Below are 9,017 nucleotides of genomic sequence, written 5' to 3'. Positions count from 1 at the left end.
TCTAATCTCCAGGCTTTTGTGTTTCAGTATATATCCTCAGAATAAATCCACTCTTTGTAAATTCAAGACAACAAGGTTAAATTGTATCCTTTAAAAACAGAAACATATTCGCAGGGGAATACTTGAACTCAGGAAGTTAATCTTGCTGTGACCAACCAGTGGAGTGGTTACTAAATAAGAGGAGCCAGTTCACCTCGCCTAGACAACTTGGGGTGTCTAATCTGGAGCCATCATAATTTAGAAAACCTTATGCAAAGTCTGGTCATCATGCTGAGGAGTTGCAAGTATAATTGAACTGTGCAATCATCAGCGAAGATGCTTCTGTCTTACAGAGAAAGGAAGATCATCCATGAAGCAGCTGACAACATCTAGGCCTACAGCACACCAGAGGTACACCTGCAGGAAGGTCAATGATTGAGACTCATGTTGTAGACATTCAAATCTTTGAGTAGCTGAATTAGGAAAGTCACATCTGGTCCTCAAAACTCAGGGCATCCAACTAACTGGAGCCCTTAAACTGCATCTGATTTGATTGTTGATCCTCTTCACAGTTCAGAAGAGCTGCCAACTGGAATGAGTGTACATAATAAAGAGGAATAGTACTGTGAAGGCCTATTAAAAATGCAGGCACTTTTGCAAATATTTTGCAGTGCTTAAATGTTAATTCTAAGTAGAGTTTCTGATTTGAAAATCTACATTCATTATAATTATAAGCAACAAATTGATTAAATACTTAAGAGTGTACTTAAGTAAGACACTGATTTAAAGAGGCTAGATAGAGAATTTGTCTGATCTAATTAGAACTATTTCTCTTTTCATCCTGTATTTGCAGACTAGTTAATTTGTCAATTGAATTTTAATACTTTGAGAAAACCATACAATTACACTGCTAAACTGATTGTTTAACAATTTTGCCTCACTGATAGATTGATTCTGATTGGTGTCAAGTATAAGAAAACCACGAGGAATGAATACATTGGTTCCCTACCTCTGGAACACCATACCTTGGTTCAACTCTCAGCAGCCGTAGAGGTGTGTAATAAAAATTCTGAACAGGTTGATTGGAAAGACGTACAATATTGAGGGTTCTTGCAGTAGTGCCCTTATGTCTGGATCTAGGAGGCTCATTTCCTCCTGAAGTGCATCATCACTTCCTGATTAGAAAATTTCCGGAATACAACCTTATCGAGGCTGTAAGAGTTGCAGCATCTAGCCAGAGAGCCATTGGGCTCCCACTTCACCTCTTTCAGAGAAGAATGAAGGCATCCTGTGAATTAAGAATCCCTAGATGGAAGTCCCACCAGCTGAGAGTTATCAGCCAGTATTCTGTACTCAGCAGTATCTCTGGGAAGGTGGTAGCCTCTTCTGGTTTTACACTGACTGAGCCCAGGGATAAGGAGTGAGCCAGACATAGATGAGTGATGACAGAAAAGGTGAGAGAAAGGAGAAGAGGGTCTATGGTTGTGGATGTGAGGCTCAATGGGCAGCCCCTTCACAATGCTGGGTTCCTCCATCAGGTCCAGATATGTCTTTGAAGAAAGGACCCTATCCCAGGCACCGATATCATGCTCCCTAATGGTGAATCCCCTGCCCATCACTGGAGCAATACCAGTGGCAGTGAGATGAGGGCATTAATTGCTCATGTAACAGTTTCAAAATACTTTGCCACAACCCATTACGTCTCCTTAGCATCTACCAAACCTAAGACCTCTACAAAGTCAAGGGCAGCAAGTAGAAGGAAACAATGATGATTGGGGTTGCATGTTAACTCAGTGGTTAGCATTGCTGCCTCACCGTGCCAGGGACCCAGGTTCAATTCCAACCCCAGGTGACTGTGTGGAGTTTGCATGTTTTCCCCCTGTCTGTGTGTGTTTCCTCTGGGTGCTCTGGTTTCCTCCGCAGTCCAAAAATGTGCACATAAGGTGAATTGACCTTGACACCCATAGTGTCCAGGGATGTGCAGGTTACATGGATTAGCCATGGGAAATGCCATGGGTTACAGGGATACGGTAGGATGCTCTTTGGAAGGTGGGTGTGGATTCAATGGACTGAATGGCCTGCTTCCAAACTGTTGGGATTCTATGAATAATCAGAGTCAAAACCGAGAGGCAGTAGGTACCTGATTAAATACCCTATCTGCTACCATACTCTCTATGGGGGAAAGTAAAAGATTACATACATGGCATAGTTTTACATCTTTATGAATTCCTGTTTTTTTGAGCTGTGCTCTGCCTTACTAACAGAGCTGTTTAATTAAAGCTGGTTTGACACCATTTGTTTGCTGAAGGCTGGCTTCCCTATCCTTTCAATTATTTATCAAATTTTAGCCCAGTTTTGTTAACCCTCCAAATTATCAATAACAACTTGCATTTGTCAAGTCAACCAATTCCCAAGGTGCTTTGCAGAGAAAATTGGCACATAACCTGTGAAAGTACAATTTAGAAACAGAAACGAGCCATTTAGACTCCAAGCCTGCTTCACTATTCAATAAGATCATGGCTGATCATGGTTTCTGTTTCAAATACTGCATCCCTATCTACCCCCAATAATTTCTGATTCTCTTACCTAACAAAAATCCATCTCACTCTGCCTTAAAAATAATCAATGACCCCACCTCTATGATTTTCTATGGCAGAGTTCTGAAACCACACAAGCTTTAGAAAGAAAAATATTCTTCACATCTCTATCCTAAAAGTGACCCAAACTTTACCACAGTAACGTACCTCATCCCCCAGTTCTGGTCTCACCCACAAAAGGGAACTTCTTTCTGTGTCCACCATAGCAAGACAATTCAGGATCTCATGTACTACAATGAGGTTGCCAATCACTGTTCTTTGTCTAGTGGAACTAAGCCACATCTGTCCAATAAGTTGTTGTCACACAATGTGCTCATTGCAGCTATCAGCCTCGTAAAACTTTCCGGAATTGGATGTACCTTCCTTAAGGAAGGAGACCAAAACTGCAACTTGTGGTCTCACCAATGCCCTGTATAGCTGAAGCATAAAGTCCTTAATTTCATTCTGATTTTATCTCATAATAAATGATAGTATTCCACTAGCTATCTTAGTTACTTGTTGTACCTGCATACTAATATTTTGTGATTTATGCACCGTAACACCTAGATACCTCTGCACCTTGGAATTCTACTGTTGTTCTCCAGTTAAGTAATGCCCTACTTTTGTTATTCTTCCTGCCAAAGATAATTACTTCACATTTTCCAAAATTATGCTCTGTGAGCTAGAATTTTACCCACGCATCTAACCCATTTAGTCTGCAATCTTATGTTCTCTTAAGAACATACTTTCCTATCTATCCTTGAGTCGTCTACAAATTTAGAAACCAGCCTTCACTCCCGTACCTATATCACGAATATAACTTATAAAACATTGAGGCCCCAGCGCAGACTCCCACAGGATTCCTTTTGTCATATTATTCCAAAATGAAAAAGACCCATTTATGTTTCCTACCAATCAACAGATTTCTATCCATGAATTCCTGCATGGCACAATAATGTTTTATGTGAAAGCTTGACAAGTGCCTTCTGGAAATTTCTTTAGCCTCAGTGTTTGTGACTTAGAGTCATAGACTCATATAGCATGAGAAAAAGACCCTTCGGTCCAACCTGTCCATGCTGACCAGACATCCCAATCTGACCTAGTCACATTTGCCAGCATTTAGCCCATACCCTCTAAGCCCTTCCTACTTGTCTACCCATCCAGAGGCCTTTTAAATTGTGTAATTGTACCCACCTTCACCACTTCCTCTGGCAGCTCATTCCATATACTCATCATCCTCTGCATGAAAAAAAATTACCTCTCAGGTCCTTTTCTAATCTTTCCCCTCTCACCTGTAGTTTTTGACTCACCCACCCTGGGGAAAAAAAACTTGGCTATTTACCCTATCCATACCCATTATGATTTTATAAACGTCTATAAGGTCACCTCTCAGTCTCCGATGCTCCAGGGAAACAAAAGCCTCAGCTCATTCAGCCTCGCCCTATTGCTCAAACCTTCCAGTCCTGGTAAAATCTTTGTAAATCAGTTCTGCACCCTGTCAAGTTAACAACATCCTTCCTGTAAAAGAGCAACCACAATGCCAGAAGTGGCGACACCAATGTCCTGTACAGCCACAATGTGACATCCCAACTCCTATTCTCGATGCGTTAATCAGTGAAGGCAAGTGTGCCAAATGCCTCCTTCACCACTCTGTGTACGTGCGACTCTACTTTCAAAGAGCTATGCACCTCTTGTGCAATATGCCCCAGGGTGCCACCACTAACTGTATAAGTCGTGTCCTGGTTTGTCTTACCAAAATGCAACACCTCCCATTTATTTAAATTAAACTCCATCTGCCACTCCTCAGCCCACCTGATCATGGTCCCATTGTATTCTGAGATAACCTTCTTCACTGTCCACTTCACTATCTATTTCGGTGTTGTCTTCAAAATTACTAACCATACCTCCTATATTCACATCCAAATCATTTATATAAATGATGAAAGCCAGTGGACCCAGCACGGATCCTTGTGACACATTACTGGTCCCAGGCCTCCAATCCAAAAACAACCTTCCACTACCACCTTCTGTCTCCTACCTTCAAGCTAATTTTGTATCCAATTAGCTAGCTTCCCCTGGATCTTATGTGATCTAACTTTACTAACTAGTCTACCATAAGAAACCTTGTTGAACGCTTTTCTGAAATCCACATAATCGTCTTTTTCACCTCTTCAAAAAGCTCAATTGTGTTAATGAGACACAATTTTCCACACACAAAGCCATGCAGACTCTCTCTAATCTGGCCTTTCCTTTCCAAAAGATGTAAATCCTGTCCCTCAGATTCCCATCCAACATCACTGATATAAGGCTCACTTATCTATAGTTCTCCGGCTTCTCCTTGCAGCCTTTTTAAAATAATGGCACTGCACCAGCCAACCTCCAGCTTTCCTGCACCTCACCCATGGTTATCGATGATAAAAACATCTCAGCAAAGGGCTCAGCAATCTCTTCCTTAGTTTCCCACAGAGTTCTGGAAACACCTGATCAAGTCCTGGGATTTTTCTACCTTTGTGTTTTAAGACCTCCAACACCTCACCTTCTCCTTTTCAAGACATCATTGTTTATTTCCCCAAGTTCCCCAGCTTTCATCTCCTTCTCCACAGTAAAAACTGATACAAAGTATTTGTTTAGTATCTCAACCATCTCCTGTGGTTCTACACATAGACAGCCATGTTGATCGTTAAGGTGCCCAATTCTCTCCCTAGTTTACTCTTCTGCCCTTGAAGTATTGATAGAATTTCTTTTGATTCTCCTTAACTCTATTTGCCAAAGCTATCTCATGACCCCTTTTTGCCCTCCTGATTTCCCTGATTTTTCTCCTTATACTCTTCTCAGGCTTCATTTGATCCCAGCTGCCTATACCTGATATATGCCTCCTTCTTTTTCTTGGCCAGAGTCTCAATTTCTATAGTCATCCAGCATTCCCTACCCCTACCAGCCTTGCACCATGCACTAACAGGAACATAGTGTCTCTGAACTCCCATTATCTCATTTTTAAAGGCCTCCAAATCCCCAACCATTCCTGTATCTGTGAATTGCCTCTCTCAATCAACGTCTGAAATTCCTTGTCTAATACCATTAAAATTGGTCTTACTCCAATTTAGAACTTTAACTTTTTGATTAATTTTATACTTTTACATAACTATTTTAAAACTGTTAGAATTATGATCACTCACCCCACTGACATCTCACTCACTTGCCCTGCCTTATTTCCCAATAGAAGGTTAAGTATTGTGCCTTCCCTAGTAGGTACATCAACATATTGAGTATGAAAGTTTTCTTGTACAAATTCCTCCCTTTTTGATTACACAATGACAGCCCCAGTTGACTTAAAATCCCCTACCATTACAGCTCTAATTTTCTTACAGATATCTCACATCTTGTTACATATTTGCTTCTCATTTCTCATTGATTACTGAAGGGGCTTCAAAAATGCAACAAGGTAATAATCTCTTTCTTATTTTTAAGTTCCACCCATATAACTTCACTTGGACGATCTCCCAGAATATCCTCCCTCAGTACAGCTGTAATGCTCTCACTAACCAAAAACACCACTCCTCATCCTCTCTCACCTCCCGTTCTACCCTTCCTATAGTATCTATACCCTGGAACATTAAGCTGCCAGTCCTTCCATCCCCTGGCCATGTTTCTGGAATAGCTTTGAAATCCCAGTCCCATGTTCCCAATCATGCTCTAAGTTTATCAACCTTACCTGTCAGGTCTCTTGCTTTGGGGTAAATGCAGTTTCATTTATCAGTCTTACCTCATTCTCTGCTGAGCTCTTGTCTGCCTTGACTATTTGACTTGCTCCTCTTATTGACTTTACCAGCCTCAGCCTTTTCTCTTTTCTCACTATCACTTTGGTTTCCCCTTCCACCCCTACCCACCAACTTTTTACTAACTTAAAGCGTCCGGAGTTTCATTAGCAACTTTACCCACGAGGATATTAGTCCCCTTCCAATTCAGGTGGAATCTATCCCTCGCAAACAGGTCATTAATACCCCTGAAGAGATCCCACGGGTCCAAAAGTGTGAAACTTTGCCCCCTGCACCAGTTCCTCAGTCACGCATTCATCTTCTTCAAATCACTGCAGTTAATAAGTTAAGCATGATTTCCCTTTCACAAAACAAAACATGCTGACTTTTCCTGATTACCTTGAGTTTTTCTATGTGCCTGGCATTTTTAAGAACTTGTTCATCTCTGAGATGTGGATGTCTCTGGCTGGCAAGGATTTATTGCCTGAGCTAGTTGTCCTTGAGAAGGTGGTGGTGAGTTGCCTTCTTGAACCCTGCAGTCCATCTGCTGTGGTTTAATCCACAATGCCATTAGGGAGGGAATTCCAGGATTTTGCCCTTGTGAAAATGATGATATATTTCCAAGTCAGGGTGGTGAGTGGAGTGGAGCTTGGAGGTGGTGGTGTTCCCATATATCTGCCTTGTCCTTCTAGATGGAAGTGGTCTTGTGTTTGGATCTATCTGAGGATCTTTGGTGAATTTCTGCGGTGCATCTTGGATATAGTATACGCTGCTGCTACTGAGCATCAGTGGTGGGGGAAGTGGATGCTTGTAGATGTAGTGCCAATCAAGCGATCTGCTTTGTCCTGGATAGTGTCGAGCTTCTTGAGTGGTATTGGAACTGCTCTCATCCAGGCAAGTGGGTAGTATTCCACCAGAGTCCTGGCATTGCTTCCTTAAAGATCGAATCCAACACCTTCCCCATAACAGACATGGAGCTAATCAGCCTACAGTTTCCTGTTATCAGCCTCTTTCCCAACTTGAGGCGCAGGATTATGTCTGTCAATTTTCAATCTGATAGTGCCTTTCTTGAGTCTAGGGAGTAGTGGAAAACTAACACCACCAGATTGACATTCTCTTTTGCCACCTTTTTCAAGAGCCTAAAATGAAATCCTTTGATATCCTCAGGAGATATTGAGAGAGGCAGCCAAATGTTTGGTCAAAAAGTTAGGTTTTTAAGGAGCATCTTAAAGGAAGTGAAAGTAACAGAGTGTATAAGGAAAGAATTTTACAGAGAGAATTTCAACACCGAGGGAATTATTTTGAAACTTAAACCAATTCAACACAAACTGGGCTTGAATTGGTAAATGAAATCGGAGACACTGTTAAGATGAATGGTATAAAAAATTACATTGTCACGCTGACCCAGTTAGAGACTCTTCTGTCATGGAACATATTGAGATTCAATTCATGCCATAATGAACCAATGCACCTTAACAGCGCAACATATTTAAGCTGACTAGCCAATTAATTGCCATGAGCTGTAGTAATTGCAATGGAAACACATAGAATCTATGAAATAATGCTGAAATACTATATAATTTTATGATCCAATGCATTTATTGGACAATGGGAAGAAAGTAGGGAATGGGACTAATTAGATATTTTGTTTCGAGCCAGTGCTAACACAATAGGCCAGCGGATTCTATGATTTTATGACAAAGAAGGATAATTTCTAACAAGATTTGTTATCTGGAAATTTGGGTGCATTTACTTCACGCTACTCATTCCTTACATTGATTAGGCACAATTTGTTGCAGTATGTACTGCATCCGACGGTATTTAATCTCTTATCTTTGTGGCTTACTATAACAGAACATGAATTCCAGAGGTGAGGTGAGAGTGACAGTCATTGACATCAAGTCCAGATTTGACCAATGTGTCACCAAGGAGTTCTTGCAAAACTGGCAATCAGGGGAAAGATTCTCCCCGATTGGAATCATACCTGTCACATAAGAAGATGGTTGTGGTTGTCAGAGGTTAGATGTCTCTACTCCAGGACACTCTGTCATGAATGCCTCAGGGTTATACCCTAGGCTTAACCATCTTCAGCTGCTTTTTTTTATAGATTTTCTTTGAAAATTTAACATGTTTTTACAAGTATACAAAAGAAAACTAAAAAAAACCAACTGTAGACATTGATATACAGTTAAATCTTAAATAAATGATAACCAAAATCTATCAAACAAGAAAACAGAAATAACAAGAGAAAAAAAGACAAAACTCAACTAACTACTCATCTAACTTACAACTAACCAGAGTGTATCATTAAAATTCTTACATTATTCAAGAGAAAACAAAACCCAACGGATAACACATAAATTGAGCAGTGATATACATGCTCAGAATGTGTTAACATCAGATCACAACAAAACCCATATTTATCCAAAACATCCCGAGCATAGAGCATATAAAATTTACAAAAATAAAAGCTCTTTCGTACATTCAGATCAATATAATAAAAAAAACTATTTCTAAATAATAAAAAAAGGTATAAAACGTATTTAAACGGAGATCTTCCCCCTTATTCCCAGGGGGCATCACTTCCTCTCCAAAAAACCCATCATAACCTCTCCCAACCAGTGCCCCACCCTTGACCCAGGCACCCCACGATAGGATAAAGAAAATTCAAGTATACTATTGAACTAGAATTAACAGTGAGTACCCT

The 9,017-nt window shown here is 40.5% G+C and overlaps 1 long non-coding RNA gene across 1 annotated transcript in view; it reads left to right on the top strand.

Annotated features, from left to right (window-relative positions):
• Positions 1 to 9,017, top strand: part of LOC122554239 — a 19,541-nt gene continuing 10,524 nt past the window's right edge. The window contains exons 1-2 of the long non-coding RNA XR_006312949.1: positions 1 to 390; positions 927 to 1,032. This is a non-coding gene — a long non-coding RNA (uncharacterized LOC122554239). The remainder of the gene's footprint in view (positions 391 to 926; positions 1,033 to 9,017) is intronic.

This window comes from Chiloscyllium plagiosum, chromosome 11 (genome assembly GCF_004010195.1).
Source record: "Chiloscyllium plagiosum isolate BGI_BamShark_2017 chromosome 11, ASM401019v2, whole genome shotgun sequence".
NCBI lineage: Eukaryota > Metazoa > Chordata > Chondrichthyes > Orectolobiformes > Hemiscylliidae > Chiloscyllium > Chiloscyllium plagiosum.
This window is presented reverse-complemented; position numbering and strand designations above follow the sequence as displayed.